The 19,849-nt window shown below is 37.1% G+C and overlaps 1 long non-coding RNA gene across 1 annotated transcript in view; it reads left to right on the top strand.

The window, feature by feature from the left end:
• Window positions 1-3,041: 3,041 nt before the first annotated feature.
• The window catches only part of LOC128795308 (uncharacterized), a 126,457-nt gene continuing 109,649 nt past the window's right edge, over window positions 3,042-19,849 (top strand). The window contains exon 1 of the long non-coding RNA XR_008433482.1: window positions 3,042-3,305. This is a non-coding gene — a long non-coding RNA (uncharacterized LOC128795308). The remainder of the gene's footprint in view (window positions 3,306-19,849) is intronic.

Here is a 19,849-nt window from a genome sequence, read left to right as displayed (position 1 = left end):
CTGTATAATATTTAGATTAGCATGTGTTGCATGCTTTGTTTTTATTATTTCCCTGAAAAATGTTCAGGAGTAATTTTTAGAAATTTAACAGCTATCTGGTGTATTCTACCTAATTTAACCATCCACTGCCTTCTGCATTTTTTTTTCTCAACAGTCAATATTGCATCAATATCATCATTAGAAATTTTAACAATAAAATGGATTTGCAGTACATGCTTATCACGATTAGCAAGCACATGCTGCATATTTCTATTAACAGCACGTCAATATCATCATTAGAAAATCAGCAATCAAATGGATCTGTAGAGCAAGCATATGCTGAGCATCATAATATTTAGAATCCAAAAAGGCTTTGCTTAGTATCAGTTTATTTCTGCTAGTTTATTTTTTCTTCTTATAGAATGGCTATCTAGATGCCATATTTTAATATAAAACCTTTAAAATGGTATTTCTGTAAATATATGATGTACACCTCTGCCACAAAGTCCAGTAATAGGGCATTAGGATTCACAAAGGTATCATAAAAGTGTTTATGGAAGACTTATAACATATTATGCCTTTCACTTTGTAACAAAAGCTTTGATTTTCCAGGGTAACTTTTGTACTTCATACATACAGCTATTTATCACTTTTTCCTGCTTGCCTTTAACTGTTTAAATGACTTTAAAATGCTTTCTCTGTACATATTATTACCTTGTGGTTTAAAGTCTACTATTTAGGGAAAAAAAACCCAAATAAAAAAGCAACCCAGAATTTACCAAGACCCAAAACTTATTTCTCATGTATTTTATTAGATTTATATAAAGAGTGCAACCTAGTATTAGCATTCTAACATGATGAAAATGTAGTAGCAATAGGCTCTAATATTGTGCCATATGCTGCAGAGTTAATGGCATGCCCCTATTGCTGTAAGATAGGGAACAATTAATTGTTCTCCCACATGCATATATGTATTCCCTCTTTTGATGCTGATCAAGTGCAGGAGATAAAGGAGATTTGCATTGATAAAGGAGAAACATTGTAATTGGTAAATTCACTTTTGGATATCCAAGGAGTGTAGAAATTTTTTCTGAAGAACCAATTGAACCAGTTACCTCCAGAAAGAAGATTTTGTATTAGTTTCTAAAGATATTAATTGTAAACATAATGGAGAGATGTGATGAAAGTTGATTGTGTGACTTTTGTAAATTATAGTTATTGCTGAGCAGAGTTTTGGCCTTCTATCTTTACTACCTTTGAAACACCCATTTATTTTTAGTCTTGCTTTAAATACAGTAATATAATAAGGAATGGCAGAGTCCTACTTTAAAGAACCATTTGTTTGGGCAGTAAAAATATAGCCTCTCAACACCCTTAACCAATTACCCATCTTCCTTTATGCTGTTTATGGCTTGTAGGGTAATGGCTCCAGCAGAGCTAATAGCCAGCTCCAGTCTGGACATCGTTGCAGAAGGATTCACTTCTCCTGGGGATGAGTATTGCAGTATCCCCAGCCTGCGTGAGGTCTCCATCAGGGTCACGCTCCTGACATCCTGAAGTAGGTGAGGAGAAGGACACAGCACACACGGCTTAAAGACAGATAGTTTAACCTTGCCTAACATTTCACCTTAGCTACTGCTGTTTTTCATAGCTCCTTTTTCAGAGCTGATATAGTAGCTTTATGGATGTGGAAGCATGATTTTTATCTTGGCATTGGTTTAAGGATAATCGGGTCATCTGTAGAAAAAAGCCTGAACTCTGACTCTTGTCATTTAGAACCAATGATCTCCCCAGCCTTTCTGCCTTGACTGTGTACTTCAGCAATTTGATGATGTCGATTTCTATGAAAATGAGTATTATGCTTTTTCTTAATTTCATGTCCACTGTTTGCTGCATTAAATACGTTACTCTGCTGTAGTCACGATAATTGTACGTTCTGGACTTCCTTCTGATACATCTGTGCCTCATGGGAGCCAGTCACATGGCAGCTTCACAGAGATTTTATATTTCTATATGTTTTATGTCATCAAATTGTGTCCCCTCTGCCTCTATCCCATGCAGGGTTCATGAACCTTAGGTTCACTAAGAGCATAAACCAGGGCTAGATAAGGAAAAGCTTTCTGGAAGCTTGCATGGATAGTACAAGCACAAATAGAAACTGCTGACAACTAAGCTTTCCTGTCAGGTAGTTATGCTCAGCTAACGCAATAATAATTTGCACAGAACAATAAGTTGTATTGCTGTATATAATATTCTTTTTTCTAATGACTCATTATCCTAGGATGATGAGGAGATGAGTCGAATGTAAGTGTATTAAAACATAATTGCTTTTCTATTCAAACAAAAGCATGCAGTGTACAGATTGTGACAAATGCCTAATGAATACAAGTGGAGCTTTTTTGTTCTGTGTCAGTTTATGGCAATGCCTGCAATAACTGCCTGTTTAAGATCTTAATTGCTTTTAATTTTAGTAGTTACCTGATAGCTGCTTTTGGTTGAAGAATCATGCAAAAGACTATGCTGCTTCATTGCAAATGGGAGGTTGTTTGCAAACCAAGAGTGTCAACTTCTATGATTCAAGTTGAACAATTATAAGATTAATTTTGTATAGCTCCTGCTACTGTACCCTAAATAATTGTGTAAATATTGCCCCAAAACAGTTTCTTTCAATCCATGGGTAGACAAAATGCACTAAAAAAACTTTGAAAATATTTAAGAGAAAAAATGTTAAACATGTAAATGTTAAACATATAAAAAATTTGCCTCCCATAAATGTATTAGCACCAGACTTGAATAAGAAACTGTGAGAGTTAAAGTCAACCTTATCCAAGCACTTATGTTCAGTTCCCATAATCATTGGTAAAGTCCTAAACTTATGTTGCACTGGTGTCCTAGGGTGACATTATGATACTTGTATCCCCAGTTACCTGTTCTGTTTATGCTGGATATTATATTCTGTGCCTTCAAGACTGGCTCTGAGAGTGAAGGTGGGGGGAAGAAGAAGCACGGACTGCACTCACTCCTCCACACTCGGCCCTGAGACTGTGTCATCTGGGCACAGACAGAGCAGAACAGAGCGCTCCTTTGCTTTTCAGTTAGTTTAGCTAGCAGAGGCAGAGAAGTCTTCCCTGGACTGTTTTTCCCTTTTCTTGGAACTGTTCGAACCTGCTCCAGACTGTGACCCAGTGAAACACCAAGGGCTCGCACTTTGTGGCCTACAGGGGCCTACTCTGGGCAGCAGCCTTTCCCAGTGCCGGAGGGACTGTTAACAGAGCGACCAGCCGTAGGAGAGACTTTCTGAATTTGTCATCTCTTCAGAGCAGCAAGTGAGTTTTGTCATCTGGTATTGTTCATCTTTTGTGCTGGGGAGTGCTTTGCCTGTTAAATAAACAGGTTTTTTCCTCTTCTCTCTGAGGAAATTTTTCCCGAAATGATTGGGGGGAGGGGCCATGTGGATTTGCTTTCTGAGGGGGGCCCTTTTTGTAGGTTTTCTCCCAGATTTGCCCTAAACCAGGACAACTGGCTAATTTTTCTCTTCAGGTGACACTAGTCCTGGGTAGTCACTTCCAGGAATACATTTGAATTTTGAAGATGCCAAGACAAAATTTCCTTCCACTTATAGAATCATAGTGTCCCTATTCTGTTGATGACCAATGCCTGGGCTGTAATTTTTGAGTTTCATTTAGCATAATCTCAGCCAGAACCACCATTGTATGTGGTATCTTTAACTTTGTATCTATCCTTACTCAAACCACTGGAGTCCTTCCCAAATCGGTCAGTGGATATTGAAATAGTGCCTGTACATAACAACAGTAAGTATGAATCACTTCTGGCATTTTTTTTTACTGGGAAATTTCAGTCTCCATGGCTCTATCTCATGACTTAATTTTGCCAGGGCCATCATCATGACATTGATGACAGAGATTGTGGTTAAACTCCCTTGAGAGCCAAATCAAGACAGCTCACCTTTTTACTCCTCTCAGGATTCCAGAAGACCATGGTGAAGGCAGAAGGACAAATATGTACATATTCAACTGCACCAAGGTGGGGTGCTGTGCATGCACAAGGCAACAGGGGTTTGTGCCTCAGCATCCCCTGGAGTGTGGGGTGAACATGCCACCCCTGACAGGGGGTGCCAGAATGTGCCGCCATCAGACGGAACATGCCACCTATGACAAAGTGTTATCATGAGATGTTTGAATATACTTTCTCCTTAAACCAAGTGGGAAATAAGATCTGTTTTACTAAAACTAAATGTAATGACATATGACATGTGTAGAGCAGTCAAAAACTGGCACTTTATTTTTTTATGTTGCTTTAAATGTTTGCAAAAGTTGTATGTTTTTGCTGCTTAATTAAAGCTTAACTTTATGAAAGCCATGATATACTTCTTGAGGACAGTGACATGCTCTTTCCAAATGGTACCTCTTTACTAGTAGTTTCCCCTGCAAACAGATGACTGAGCCAATACTCAGTGTATGTGACAGCCAGATATGCTGCTTGGCATGTTGTGGGACTACAGAAATACAGGATGCTCATGTGTAGTCTGGTTTCTCTGAGACAGTGTTCAGACTTCTACTTTCTTCTTTTTGCTTGCCATCTTGATATCAAGTCAAAACCTGGAAAAAAAAGTTGTTCAGACACATACACAGTTTGCATATCACTCTCGTGCCTCTTTGCCTGCTGGATGATGTGCTCGTGGGATGCAGTTCCAGCTCTGCAGGCTTTCTGCTTTCACAGATTCTCCAGCTAAGAGCTACAGGGCATCTCTTCTTGTGGTTATGGAAGTGCTTCTACTCCGCATAGACTTTCATGTTGTGATGTTGCTGGCTTCCCTTGTGCATCCCTGCCATGGTGGTGAGGGAGGGATTACACAAACACAGGGGAACTTCACCTCTCCAGCACTTGAGAGATCTCTGCTGTCCAGCCCAGTGCCTATGCCCAAACTGGCAGATTGGCTGGAAAGCAACACGAGAAAGGTACCATTGGGTCTAAAATGGACCCATGATGAGAAACTAAGATCATTGGATGGAACAAAAGGGCATGTTTGAGCTTGGATCAAAGGTCATGCAATTGCCAGGAACTCTTACAGAAATATCTCAGTGCTTAGAGTAGCAAAACAGAGCGTGAGATTAGAAAAATTTGTTTCCTGCTATTAAACATCTGGATTCCCCCTAAATGCTCAGTGATCTGAAATTTGTTCTTGGGACTTCTGCATCTTCACAATTGAGATGAACTATCCTCAAAGTGTTGCCATTTCAGCTTAGCTTTTGGGTTATGTTGTTTGGTGGGATTTTATTTTTTATCTTATTTTATTGGGGGAAAGTTGTTTTTTTTTTTTGTTTTACTGGTATGGGGACTTTGGTGGTTTTTTTTTTTTTGTTTTTTTTTTTTTGTGTTTTGTTTTGTTTTGTTGTGGTTTTTTTCTGTTTTTTTTTTTGGTTTTTTTTTTTTTTTGTTTGTTTTTCTCTTTTTTTTCTAACCGTTGAATTTATTTTTTTCCTTCAGGGAATTTGTTCTTAAAAGTTTTGTGCTCATGCAAAACGTCAGAATGTCTGCATTATAGACACAACCCTGATGGACATTAGCTTCCTGAGGTATATGGAAGTTAGTCAGATGGTTCCTGGTTGTGACACACAAAAACACCTAAGCCTCTTGCTATCCAAGTCTTCCCATTGTCCTATCATTAGGGCAGGTTCTGCCAGTTGCACTGTATTTTCGGTAGCAAGTTAGCTCTACTAAAATTCTCTGATTCTATGACAATAAAGCTGCCTCTATCCTGCTACACTTTATGTCTGATGCACTATGAAGAAACACACTACTGTTGCTGGAATATGAACTACTTTTTAATGAGTGACTTGGAACAGTGTTAGGTTGTCTTCCTCAAAATGAAGAAATTTCTTACTCTGTGTGAGACTGGACAGAAATAATGTGTAGTTGTTTTTAAACAGTGAGGTAAATGATAACACACATCATGCTTTTATAGATGTCAAAATTTGAAGAGGTCAACTTTTTTTTTGACTGTTTATTGTATGTAGTAAAATATTTTTGATCCTGCATTCTATGCCAAAGTTTTGGTAAAATTTGACCCAGATAATTTTTTTGACATTGTTTTGTGATGTGCTTGCTTTGCTTGATTCTTATATAGATCTCTGTTTTGCAATGAGGTCTCATATGTCACAGAGCACAGTATTTGTTTGAATAACATCTACCTAAAAAAATAAAAAAGTTAAAGACATTCTAATTTATGTCTATATGCAGTATTCAGGGATGACATTCCCCAAAACTGATCTATTTTACTTCCCATGGCTTCTAAAAACAATATGCTAATTTTCCTTTTAATTAATACATTTAAGTAGATACCTACTTTATTACCAAAGCACCAGAAAATGTATTGCAGTCTGAGATTACGGACTACTCTATCTGAAGGAAATAGTTTTCTATAAAATCTTAATGCATAAATTTTTCTCATTGCTTTATTCTATGTCCATATTGGTAGTCATTGGAAAATTATTCTTCAAGTGTAGAGAGCATGGAAAGAAGGAAACAAAACACCCTAAATAATTTAAACTGATTCATAGCTTGTAGTCTTCTATTTCTCTTTCTCCTTTCAAGAAGGTTTTGCTTAGATTATTTGTTCACATACTGAAGGGGAATGGGGATGTGAAGAGATATTATCAAAAGATAATACCTGACTCAGCTGGCAGCAGAGAATGGGTTGTGATTAGGTAGAGAAGTGTTCCTATTTTTCATGCATAGTTCTGTTTGTAACCTCTGTTTTCACATCTGGCTCTATACTTGGAGAAGTTTTTGTTCTTTTAGTACTCTATTTACTCTGTGGGATTTTTTTTTCCTTCTGTTCCATCATTGCAGACTTCTCCTTTTGTGCAGTAGATCTTTGAATTTGTATTTGGGACCTTCAAAACTCAATATTTCAGACTACAAGGCCCTCTTTTGGGTCTATGGGTGCATTTAATTTGAAGCTTACCTCATAGGTTTCTGTTCTGTTGCAGCATTCCCCACTCACAGAGTTTTTTTCCTTCTTTTCAGATTAATTTTCTCACTTGAGTGTTACATTCCTCAAAGGCAAAGCAAGTTGTCTGCTTATTTTGTTCATGAGTTTTCCACAGATCCACAGTTGTTGCATATTATAGGATTTTCATGTCACCTCTCCTCCACATAAATGGCTAAGCATCACTTATATCTGGGAATTGAATTCAGAGAGGGCATAGTAAATAGCAGTCCAGCCTATGCACAGTATATCCTGAATCTACAGCTGCTGACCTATTTGTGTCCTGTCTGTCTTCCCTGTGTATGCCTGTTCAGTTGTGATGCACAAGCACTAGTTCTGCTTTCTTGCTTGGTGGCATCACTTCATAAATATTTCTATGTCTTGCCTATGGTCCCAGCACCCTGGATTTTCAATGTTTGGAAAACACTTGCTGAGAAGTCATTTGGCATGCAGCCCAGCAATAAGGTATAGCTGGAATTTTTAATATGAAATTGGCAGGTCTCATATCTCAACCCTGGCATTTATTTCTTTTTCCCTGGCTAGTTTATTTCTTTAAAAGAAAAAAGAAAGACCAGGAAGTATTTGCAGAAGTAATTTCATATGGAAGAGCAGTAATTGTTCCTTTTGAAATTCTGAAAGTGACAGAGTTTCTCTACAGAGTTTTTTCCAGTTTAGTTTTCAGGTTAACCTTAGTGGGGAAATTAGATGCTGTTCTCTGCATGGCCAATTTAAAGAAGCTGCCATTATCCTTTTATCCTAGAAGTTAAAGTTCTGTGAGGCAGACTACATTGAAAACAAGGTCATGGGCCAAAGAGCTCTGCTTTTCCAGGAGCAGACTTCACCTCCCCTGGCCAAGAATTAATCTGGTTCTATTCATCCTGGTATTTTAAAGATGCTCCAAGATAATAACCTCTTAGTTCTTCTATCTGAAGCTCTTATTTTTACATAAATGCTCCTGTAAACTTTGGCAATGGATTGGTAGAGTAACTGAATGAAGGTGACTGTGAAGCCTGGTGGCAAGGGTGCTCACTTGCCAGGAAAGTCACCTTGTTTCCAAGTCCTGTTTCTAGACAGGACTTAGTTTATTTAGACTAGCAACATGTTAGCACTGCCTAGTTGCATAGTTGTGTTATATCAGGCCAGAAAGGCTTTTACAAGCCAAAGCTCAAATAACATAAAAACAGTTTTCAAAATAGAAGGCTGCCTAAGATGTGTATACCTTCTGTAGTGGCAGACTGTGTTAGCAGCATTTGTTTCTTGCTGTCTGGAAAGCCATCTTCTATAAAAGCCCAAATATGGTTTTGAGACATAGACAACTAATTTATGACAGACATTAAGAGATTGTTAAGGCAAGACAGAAATACAGAAGGAGGCAAAGTAGAAAATGTAGTCATCTTTGTCACTAAATAGCATACTATTAAGACAGTATTATGCTGCACATAAATAAATGTTTGTCTTCCAGGAGATGTGAAGAAGAGTCTACTGTTGTATGCTTAACAGGCTGTGCACCCAAGCTGACTGTAGCTGATTCTCAAGCATATTCACATCAAATGGGTGTTTGTAAAGTGTTTTATTCTTTTATGAAGGTGAATATATAACCTCCAATCTACTGCAAATTACACTGAACTGTCATATCTGCATGAGGAGGTATTTTTTAGCTATTTGTGCTATAAAAAAGTTTATGATTTAAGCTGTAATAATAGCTAGGGAAAAAAGCCTGCTAATAATAGCTAGGGAAAAAACACCCCACCTTCTCCCCCCAAAAAGAATAAAACTAAAGCCAGTCTTCTAAACTTTTCTCATCCTCTTTAGCACTTAAGAGCTTACACAGATAAGTGACTCAAAACAAGTTTGAAAAAAATTCTTCATATAATTATTTTGTTTTGGAATCAAAACAAAGCAATAAACTATCCTTTTTGTCTTTCTTTCTACCCACACATAAGGACACACAGATCATGCAATACTGTTGAGTTCATTCTTCCAGAATAAGGCAAGAAATGCTCCTGGTGTAATGACAGTATTTAGGAAATACTGGCCTTCCATTTGGTCCTGTCTAGTGTTGGGATTGCATTTGAATGCATTTTGTTTCCTTGTGCCAATTTACCTCCTCTCTGTTTATAACTGTAGAGAAGGAAGGTGACGAGCACCCACCTTACACAGCACCACTATGGCTTGTTTTTCCTGTACACATCAAAATGCATGTGAGCATTTCAATGAGGCAACATGTGTTACTAAAATCAACATTTCTTCTTCATGGTATCTTGTTACCTTGACCACCTGTGCTTCTCTTTTTGAAGAATTTTGGATCTGAATTGGTTTTGCTGTGTGAAGCTTGTGAAGTTTGTTTTGGAAAGAGCAGTTAGAGCAGCTCTATTATATAGTCTTTAGACTTGGAAGTAAAGATTATCTTAGCTATTAGTTTGAAGGTAGGATGGAAAGGCCACTGGATGAGGAAAGAAGGAATATTAGTGAGCCACAGAATAGCTGAGGTGGGAAGTGACTTCTGGAGACCATCTAATGCAACATTTCTTGCTGATAGTAGGCCCAACAGCAGATTGCTCCAGGCTGTGTTCAACTGACTTTTGAATATATCCAAGGAAGGATAGTCCACAACTTCTCTGGGAGATGTGTTCTAGTGCTTGATAACTCTCAGTAAGGTTACTGCAGGGTTTTTTCCCCCTTGTCTGTTCACTGGGTAACACTGAGGACAGTCTGTTTCTCTCTTTCTCTGACGAGGCATGACAGGGTTGTGATTAGGTAGAGATTGAGATTGAGATTAGGTAGAGAAGTCAAGCCTAAAATATTTCATAAGTATATCTGCTGAGCAAATGGGTTGGCAGAAGATACTTTAGACTGAGTTTAGTAGGGAATCTAGTAAAACCTGGGTGTAGTCAGCTCAAGAGTGATCATGAAAACTGAGATGTTTAGTATCTGTTGCTCTGCTGATGATAGTCTTCAAGGTGTGATGATATTACATTAAAGATATGACTAGGTTAATGAGATCTGATTGCTACTGATTTCTGAATGCATTGGTGCTGTTGGGAAGATTTGCCAAACAGTGAGATGCCAAACACTTAGCTTTTTGGCTTAGTGAACATGGTTGCAAAGCAAAATTCCCAGCAGGGCTGGCAGTGAGGGATTTCTTAGAGAAATCACCATAAGGAACTGTAAAAAATTCAAGCTGTGGTTGCTTTTTATAGAAAAAAAAAATAGAATTACTTGCAGTACTGCACATTTCAGTTTTGTTCAGTACCAAAAAAATTAGTTGTCACCTTAGGATTTACACAGTTTCTTAATTGTCTTAATTGTCTTAAACTTTCTGGTTTATTCCCAATAACAGCAGCTATTGGGTGTATAAAGAACAGACCAGACCAGAACAGGATTTATCCTGTTCTCAGAAATATACTTTTCTTCCTTTTTTTTCCACTGCAGTTTCTGATAGCAGGGTTTTCTTAGGATTAGACTGTTTAGCAATACATCTGATTTTATGATATTCATGTGATTTATAAACTTTCAATACCCGATATGAAGAGAAATCTTAATCAGCTGAACAAGTGTTCTTTATATAAATATAATTTTACTCTTTTATTGGTGTAGTAAATATCAACCTTCTTCCTTTACAAAAAATAAAAATAGCTGAGTTTGATGTGAAAACTGATGTATGTGACATGGTAAAGGCTCATAGCCTACCCCTGTGTGGATTACTAGTCATAAAAGGACTAAAACATCACATTGGAAGTAAGTAGATACATTTCAAGGAAGTTGTCAAACAGATGGAGTTGTCAGACAGGATCCTCAGTTGCTGTACATAGTTTTGGATAGTAACATGCTATAAAGATAAGACTGAAAACCAGACTAAGAACTAATTTTTTAATATCTATCTATCTGACTATAAGTAAAATACTATACTATAATTAAATACTATAATACTATTAGTAAAAAAAGCAAGCTTGTGCAACTTATATTGGTTGCAAATACTTCCCATCTTGTGTTTTACATGGAGAAGATTGGAACCATCCTCCCTTATGCAGGGTTAGAATGCATTTTAGGTAACTCATGCTTAAGTGAGGCTGTCTGTATATTTCTCTTTTATTTATTTTTTTTTTTCATTTCCAAGTTTGTCAGAGTTTCTGTTTTGCTTCTGTTGATATTTGGAGGCATGCTTGATCTCTTTGTTTGGAGCCTCTAAATACTTATTTAATAAAATTGACATGCCAGCAACCACTGGCATATGGTATGGTCACTGTGGTAAAATGAGAGAAATTGGTGATGAACTCTACTCTCCTTGTCTTTCCTTCATGAAAGCATGATGACCAGAACTGAAGTAGGGTGCTTTGCACTATTTGTGTGCTGGTGTTACATGATACAGACAGACACAGGAGTGTATAGACAATATTAGACATTGTCACAAAAAGCTCCAAAATGTCTAGCATCTATACAAGATGAAACACTTTATATTTACCTCTTGTTAGGCTGAGCAAAGCAGATGAGAAATAGAGCTCAAAAAGTGGGAAGAAACAGGGAAGTGACAGAAATGGGTCAATGAGAGGATAAAAGAATGTGCATGGGAAGGAATTTTCTTCTCCTATTAAAAGAAAGCAGCTACTTCCATAGAAGCTTCTGTTTTCCAGAAGCCTCTTCATATGTGCCTGCAAGCCTAAGTTGCTGTTGTCATGTGTGCTCTCCTCTTCTCCCTGCTATTCCCTTTTCCCACCCTCTAACAAAGAGATGTAGAGAATGCAAATAAATTGCCTGTCTGAAATGGAGGGAGCTGTGGGCTTTAGTTGACATTAGTGTATTGTGGAGGGATCCAGATGCACGATACCCATCAAATTTCTATCAATACTAATTTACTAATATCAATAATAATCTGTTTCCCAGTGGATCAGCTTTCTCAAGCAGGGTCTGTGCACTACTTACAGCTCTCTGAGCCCTTCAACTAAGGTGTCAATAAAGCTGACCGCTGTTCTGGGGCTATTGACAGTTATTAAAAATGACCTTGATGTAATTTCATGCCTATCAAAACAAAGGCCATATGTTAAGGATTATGAAAAGCTACAGTGAATGAAAGCAATGACAGGCTTCTGCTGGGTGAGGGTAGAGGGAGGTCAGCGCATGTGACGATTATTGGCTCCCCTCCTCTCCTCCTTTTCCTAAGGCGCTGAGTGGTGGTGCCCTTTGGTAGGCAACTGTTATGCTAAAGGCATAATTGGAACAATTTAGAGCTCAGGGGTACACTTTTTTAAAGATCTGTCATAGCATATCATCTCGACAGTTAATGTGGCGTAAAATATCATAAACACTGCTGAGGACCCTGTAGTCCCCATGGCAGGGACCGATCGATAAGACCTAGTAGATGATCTGTCTTCCCTCACAAATATAGGGCATGCAAGGAGCACTCTCACTTGCTTTCTTATTCTGCCACTTTATAGTGAGCATAGTGGGCTCTTATCTGGGTGTCTCTCATGTGAAGGCAAGAAAAAATCCTTTGGGTGTTTCTCAGGCATGGTGATCAATAAGATTTTGAAAAACTGTATGGATGGCAAGTCTAAAACCCAAAATAAATTGGTTCCCATTAACAATCCAAATGTGCCACATTTACATGCACTAATGATGCACTAATACAGGTAGGAATCCAGAAAAATCAGAGGCATCCTAGCATATTATGCTCTCCTCTCTTTGCTCCTAAAAATCAGTTTGCAAGAATTTCCTTATCAATTTATTAAAACAAAAAAGGGTTTTTATTTTCCTTCTCTTTGGATTAAGAAAATGTCTTCCTAATTCAGTAAGTGTGCCTGCAGCCCTCAGTCTAGGCAGATCTGTGCATGAAGCTGGCTCTATAACCCTAACCTACCCACAGTGACACCAAAGCCACTTAATGCAGTGACAAAACCAGGCAGAGGGTTTATGGTTTCCTCATGCTCTCACCAGTCCCACCCCCACTGCCTCTAGACTGCTTTTAGAAGTGGTAAATGTTATCTTTGGATTCCCTTCTGTGAAATCATCCCTCTCATGATGCTAGAGGACCAAGCAGGGAGTGGCACTGGGTATCCTTGGTCACAACCTGGGCCCTGCAGACAGGAGTAGAGTGATTCTTCTCTCATACCCAGACACTAAATCAATGGCAAGACCTCCATGGAAACCTCCTCAGCGTGAGAGGATAGGCTTTAAATTACAAATCTCTAGGCAGGAAATAAATTGTAAATTTAATTGGCCTGAAATAAATTATTTTATATCACATCAAACTAAAATAATTTTTTTTCCTGTCAAGAAAAGGAAATAAAAATAGCTTTAGAAAATCTACAATTTTATACAGGAAATTAGCACACAGGTTTTCCTACAAAACTCAGAACCTTCTCTTAGCTACTTCAATCAGGATTTTATTCCCAGTTTCTCTTGTGTATGGTACAAGGTAAGCAGCTTAATGTCTCCATCACTGCGGATACAGTGTGGGTCTTTCAAGATTGTTGTGAATGAAAACATTAATATTCATTCTTTTCGTATTTATGAAGTCTGCAGACCATGTTGAGCTATATGTAAAAATCTATAAACATAATTTAAAAGAAAGCTAATGAAAATATTAGCAATTTGACTTTAAAGTAAAATACAGCCTGTTACAACTTTTTTGGTTTGGTTTGGTTTCTTTTTCTTTTTTTTTTTTTTCCTTTATTTTTTAACTCCTTATAGCATAATTCTGTGACAACCCAAAATCTAAAGCCACAATTTGAGGAGTTCTCTCTCTGTCTTCTGTTTTGCTCCAAAGATTCGGCAAGTTGGGTAGTGGACAGACACACTTGATGACTGATTTAGGAGAAAAAAAACATGCAGAAAATGGAAATGTTTCTTAATCACATGAGTGTCTCCTTCCAGTTTACCATTAGATCACATGCCTTTTTTTTCTGATTCAGCACTGTGAGTAGTGTGTAAAGGTGGAAAGAAGCCACTAGATAAATGAACAGGTCATGGTGGTTGTATTTTAAATTTATTTAAATACATCATGTAGAACCTCACTCTTTTGGATGAGTTATTGGCATAATGGAGTGATTGACATTAATGGCCATTACTCTCCTTCCAAAGGTTTCCTTGATGTCTAAGCAAGATCTACATGGAAATAGGGTGTGGAAGCCTATTCAGGGACAATCTTGTTTTCTTTCCAAGTCTGTATTTTGTGGAAACAGAAAGCATGACATACAGTTTAGTTTATTGAGAAAACTTCTGCTGCTCTGAATGGCTGCTCAGAGTATGCACATTAATGATAACTAAAACTTGTAATGAAGCATTACCTAGGAATTGCTATGGATGTGCAAATATACTCGTTAGTTGAAAGTTTGAACTTGAAAGCCTTGAAAATTAAATTAAAAGAATCCTAAGATGTTATGAATATGTTTGTGGTTCCCATTCTGAATTCTGAATTCTGAATCTCTCACTCGTCCTTTTTTATTTTTCTGATAACTTGAACCATTCCCTACACCATAACACTTGTATATCCTATCATCTGTAATGTACTTATTTGTACAACATATATGTGAGGGAAGGAAGTGTTGTCATAATCAAATTTACAAATAAGCTAGGAAGTATAGGTAATAAAAGCATTCATATAAGCAACTGTTAAAATTTTAAGGGGCCATTAGGAATATTTGTGCAAAGAAGGTAATTTATCCATTTTTGTCAGGGTAATAGATAAAACAGTCCTCTTTACTAAGAAATCTTTGAAAATGTTAAAAAAAAAAAGAAATAATTGTTACTTGAAGGGATGAACTATTAACACCCAGGTCACTTCTCTGCAATAGGATTTATTTGTACTATATTTAGGAGGAGAAATAACATTTTTCAGTTCTTGATTTTTTTGGTGTCTTTTGGCAAATTAATTTTCTTTTCTGCTTTTTCTTTGGGAGTATTCATCAGGATATATTTTAATGTGTTTACACTAAAAAATCTCTCTGAGTGTTGGCAAGGTCTCAAGTTTCATGCTGTGAGTTACTTTTTCACTACTAGTATAATTGTGCATAAAAGAGAAAAGGAGGAAAAAAGCCTCATATATAACTAAAATAAGTGTAAAGTTGCTTAGACAAGGCCTCAGTTATGTGTCTGGTAATTATAATGCAGTTGACTTCAATAAATAATGGCAACCATTAGATTAAACCAAATTACAAAATAAGAGAAATGCAAATAAGAGAAATGCAAATAAGAGAAATGCAAATCAGAGAAAAGTATGATAAAAAACAATCACATATAAACCTAATATTTAGAAGATCAGGTTGATGATGTGACATAAAGGACTAAGATAAGATGGCAAAGACTGTGAGACATCTTCCACAATCTTTTTTTTTCAACCTAGCCTTTTTAAAATTAAAAGTATTTTATATTTCTGTAATTTATTATGTGAAATTAGCTTTAGTTGTCATGGTAAAGTCTGCTCCCTTTTTCATAGAAAAAAGCAGTGTAATTCAAGATTATATTCTGGCATTTTATTACACGTCAAATGTGTCATTGCTATATTAGCAGATCAAAGAGTTCTAAATGACACTTTCTAATCAAGACTGTCAAGAGGTTTCATTAGTAAACAGAAGCAGGAAACACTTGGGATAAGGGTTCAATACATATTTTACAGTTCTGAAAGAAGGATAAATCAGACTATTTTTTAAAGTAGCAAGTAACTTTAAAGCTGTGAAAATGTATATTTAGTGAGATCTTAAGACAATGTTTAAAACAAAAAATGCAATAATTTATCCGAATGGTGTGTTTTATCAGACCTCTGTCCTGTTGCTAAATGTGTTTAGGCTGAATCTCTTCACAAAAATGACTTAAAAGTAATCATTTGCACCCAGCACTTCAGCTAATAGAAGAATCCTCCCATCCAGAGCTGGCTGCCAGAAAAGTAATTTTAACATAGCATTTAATCTTCATCAAAGTTTTAGTGCTTGTGAAAGATCCCTTCCTGAGAGAACCAAAGCTATGAACGAGGAGGAGTAGTAAAATTTGTGGCATACAAATGTCTCCTAACAGCCTGGGGAGCTTTTCCTATGCTACTTTTGAGAAGTGTCTCAAGGGGACAAAATAAGTGCATATGTCTCTGCATTACCAGTTGCACTGTTTTGTGACACTGCCATCTGGCTTTTAAGACACACTGTGAAGCTGTTTTCAACCTCTTTATAGAGGCTGAGGGTGGACCTTGGAAGAACCTGTGGAAACAGGCCACAGTATGTGATATTTATTATCTCTTTGTCACAAATTGGATCTACTGTTTTAGGATTCTTCAAATAGGTGATTTTGAGATGAGTTTAAGAGAGGTGCTTGACAAGCATAGATGGTATGTAAAACATACATTTTTTTTCTGCTCAGACTTTGGCCATCTGTCCAGCATTTCTGGATGTTTGACAACCCAGAGAGAGTGTGAGTTCAACTTGGGCTTGTAGATGTCTGACAGAGCCATTGTTAGGTGACTTTATGCAGTTCATGGAAGTTACTTTATGCAGTTCATGTGAATGAGCAATAGGCATCTCAAAACTGAAGACTGATTATGGCCTCTTGGTCTTCCATTTTAAGGCTAAAACCTATTAGGGTAAATTTTCCTTTAAAAGAAAATAATTTAAGGATAGACACAGAGGTCTTGAAAAAGACTTCCTCCAAAATAGCCTTCAATATAAACTTCCCCTAATCTTTACATGCCCACATGAAACTCTTACAACTGTGAAGGTTAGCATTAGTACAAAAACTAAAATAGGTATTCTAAAAGGGAAGAGTATTATAAGTCGTGTTGTCTGAGAACAGTCTTTATATAGGAAAGAAAATTATGTTTTTATATTAATAAGAAAAAATATTGAGCAGTCACTAGAGCGGTTCCTCAAGGTTCAGTCATTGGACAAAGATTAGTTCATGTTTTTCCTAATATTCAGGATAAAAGGCAAGGATGCTCTAAAACGATGTCTTCGTTGCACAAATCTGGAAGGCATCGTAACGTAAAGGTTTGGAAAAATCTGCAGGAAAAATTGGATTATTTCAAATTTTGCAAGTCCTCCTCAGGTTTAGCTTTGTCTCCTTATTCAGGCACATCTATTACAGGATTATATCAGATATTTTTTATATTGATTTCCTTGTATTTAAGTATTCCTGCAAATTAATTAGGATTCTGAACAAGGAGTGGCCCAGCATGGATGTTGATAGGAGGCACATCTAGAATATACTATAAATCTTTTTCTCTCCTATATGTCTTTCATTTTGTGCATATTAAATGTTTGTGTAGAAGTCTATTAGAAATATCTATTTTTTTTTTAAGTCTTTTCCTAAAACCCAGTGTATTTTCACTAATATTTTTTTAAATATGCAGGGACTGGTGTCAGTGTTGTTAACCTGTGTTGCCTTCTTTTTCCAAAACTGAGTATTTAATTTCCCTTTAATTGCGTTTAATTGACAAGGAAAAGAATAGACTTCTTCATTCTTTCCCAAATCAGTCTCTTAAATGATTGAAATACTTAATGATTCAGAGCTCTGCCTCCCTCTCTGGCCTCTTTCATCTGTAAAATATATTTGCAGATCTGTTTGCTGCTATGGAAGCACATTTTGACATCCTTAGATTATCTGAGCCATTTCACCGCTCATAGTTTGATCCTAGAGCTTGATCCTACTGAATCATATGAAATATGACTCCAGTCTAGTGACTGCTAGTGACTGTGTTCTTCTGTATTAATCTTCTGTGCAAATGCTCTGTCTGGTCAATGTACCACACAGTCTTTTGTAGTCTAAAGCCACCATACCAGATGTAGTTTATCACAAGGGCCTGCATGCTTTAATGATCTTTGTAATGGACAAGTTCCCTTGTAATGTAATGTTGTATCCTATATTATTTACAATGTTAATTTCCCAAATGTTGGCTAACAATATTTGGAACATGGCAATCAGATTTTGGCCCTCTGTTATTATAAATATCTTACAAAGGGGACTAAAGATTGATGTGATATCAGCAAATATGATAAGACAAAGAGATTCTTAGCTGTAAACACTCTTATAGTTTCCATACAATACACTGCCTTGTGTTCCGGGAAATGCAGTTGTATGGTATATATAAAGGCAGGAAAAACAACTTGCCTTGAGAAACACTAAATCTGTCAATTTTGTATTAAGGAAAAATAAGCTTAAGACCATGATTTCTGACAGCAGGGAACAAGAATTACTCCTACATACCCTTGGCTACGGTGTTTACCAACTCACTGCTTTCACTAGAAATAATGCACCAATTATAACAGCACCAATTCAACCACATCATCATAAACCAAACTCTTGACTTCTTAATTTTAACCCCTAGGTGCCTGGTCTTAATATTATAATGATGAGATTACAATACAAAGGCTTAGAAAGTACAATGGGTATCAAAATGTAACATTTACCCAGTTAGGCACAGTCATATCTTGTCCACAACCTTACCTTTTTTCTTCAACCATGCTTTGTTTCTGTGTGGACTCTTGTGAAAGAGTATCCCTACCAGTTTTTCAGTTCCAGGGAGTGGAGTTCTTAGCTGAGGGCTAGTTGATCTGCAAGTCATGAGACTGGATATTTATACCTAATCTTAATGAATTTTCCAAATTTTGAACTAATTTGTGATGCATGACATTTTCAAACTTGTTTTGTTCTACTCCCAGCAAGACTTATGTTTCAGTGGTGCAAGAAATTACTGCTTTGGCAATGGAGCTGTACTTATGACTTGGAAATTACAGTATCTACTGATATCTTATAGAGGTTCCCTGAAAGATAAAAGGGGTTATTTAGCCCTGTTACCCTTAGCTGTTAAAAAGCTAAGTGACCCTCCAGCATGTTTCCTGGTCATAGGGAAGACCCATGGAGAGACATTTTAGACATGATTTCTGTATTAATGGTCTTACTGACTTAAGTAAAGCTGGCAGCAAAATCTGACAATTCTGATGTTGGGGTGGGGGACTGTAGTGGTAAATCAGCCCTTCCCATTCTGTTCAGGAATCTAAAACATGCACTACATCCATTTGTTTTTTCCTCCCACCCATTTTGTAGCTGCCATAAAACCTGCAACTACTCCCTTGATTTAGCTACCTCTGTTGGGAAATGCATCTCTTCACATCATACATGGTTACTGTACATGTACACATTGTAAAAGTGCAGTTTTCCTGTATGGCTCCTCCTTCAGAACACTCTCCAGGATAGTTAAAGGTTATTCAGTCTACTGTGAGGATTTTTTGTTGCATGGTGTCTGTATACAGTACAAGGAAAAGAATTTTTTATATTAGATTTGGAAGATCTCTCACCATTTTTACTGCTTGTGAGTTTGAGATCAGCGATTTCTGTCTCTGGTGACTGCTGAGAGAAGGACTTTGCTTCAGGTCCTGGATTTGCATAATAGCATTGAAGCAAAATATAGGAAAAAATGTTAATAGAATCAAAAACTAATGCAAACTCCCTCTCTCCAAACCCCATAATCCCCAAACCAAATGAAAAATACCCAGAAAGAAACCCCAAAATCCAGCTAACCACCACCACCCATACACCAGATAGAATTCTAAAGAATGAATTCCTAGGAATGAGGCTTTTAAAGTCTTGGCCTACATTCAGCTGGATGTTGGTGCACACAAAGGTAGGCTGACTGCTCAGTTTTTAACAGGGGGTTCTGCCTATTCCCTTGTGCAAAAGCTCACCAGTCCACTTTACCTGCACATATTGTGCATGAAGATGGGCTGCACGTGCCAGAATGTGCATGTGAATTCTTGACAGAAAACGAATTGGAGTGTAAGGAAAATGGGTTTGCTACCATTTTACTCCTTATTGCTCATGTGGCCACTATTGTTTCTGATAATAGTTCACCTGTGGTATACACATGGAGCGCCTGGAAACCCA

This window comes from Vidua chalybeata, chromosome 1, assembly GCF_026979565.1.
Source record: "Vidua chalybeata isolate OUT-0048 chromosome 1, bVidCha1 merged haplotype, whole genome shotgun sequence".
In the NCBI taxonomy this organism is placed as follows: Eukaryota; Metazoa; Chordata; class Aves; order Passeriformes; family Viduidae; genus Vidua; species Vidua chalybeata.
Note: the sequence above shows the minus strand (reverse complement) of the source record. Positions and strands in the feature narration are given on the sequence as shown.